We start from the raw sequence: 227 nt of genomic DNA on the forward strand, positions 1-227 counted from the left end.
GCCACCGGCGGGGGGGGGGGGGATTGAAAGAAAAGAATTAAAGCAGATGGCCGCGAGCCTCCGGGCAGCGCAGCGCCTCCGCGGCGGGGCTCCCGGCTCCCTCCTGCCCCTCTCCCCGCGCCCGAGCGCTCAGTGCATCCAGCGGGGCTGCTGCGGGCGCGGCGAGCTCTTCCCGGCCGGGAGGCGGAGGCGGAGGCGGGGGAGGAGGAGGAGGAGGAGGAAGAAGA

This window comes from Haliaeetus leucocephalus, unplaced genomic scaffold (genome assembly GCF_000737465.1).
Source record: "Haliaeetus leucocephalus isolate CR32 unplaced genomic scaffold, Haliaeetus_leucocephalus-4.0 Scaffold92, whole genome shotgun sequence".
Classification (NCBI taxonomy): Eukaryota; Metazoa; Chordata; class Aves; order Accipitriformes; family Accipitridae; genus Haliaeetus; species Haliaeetus leucocephalus.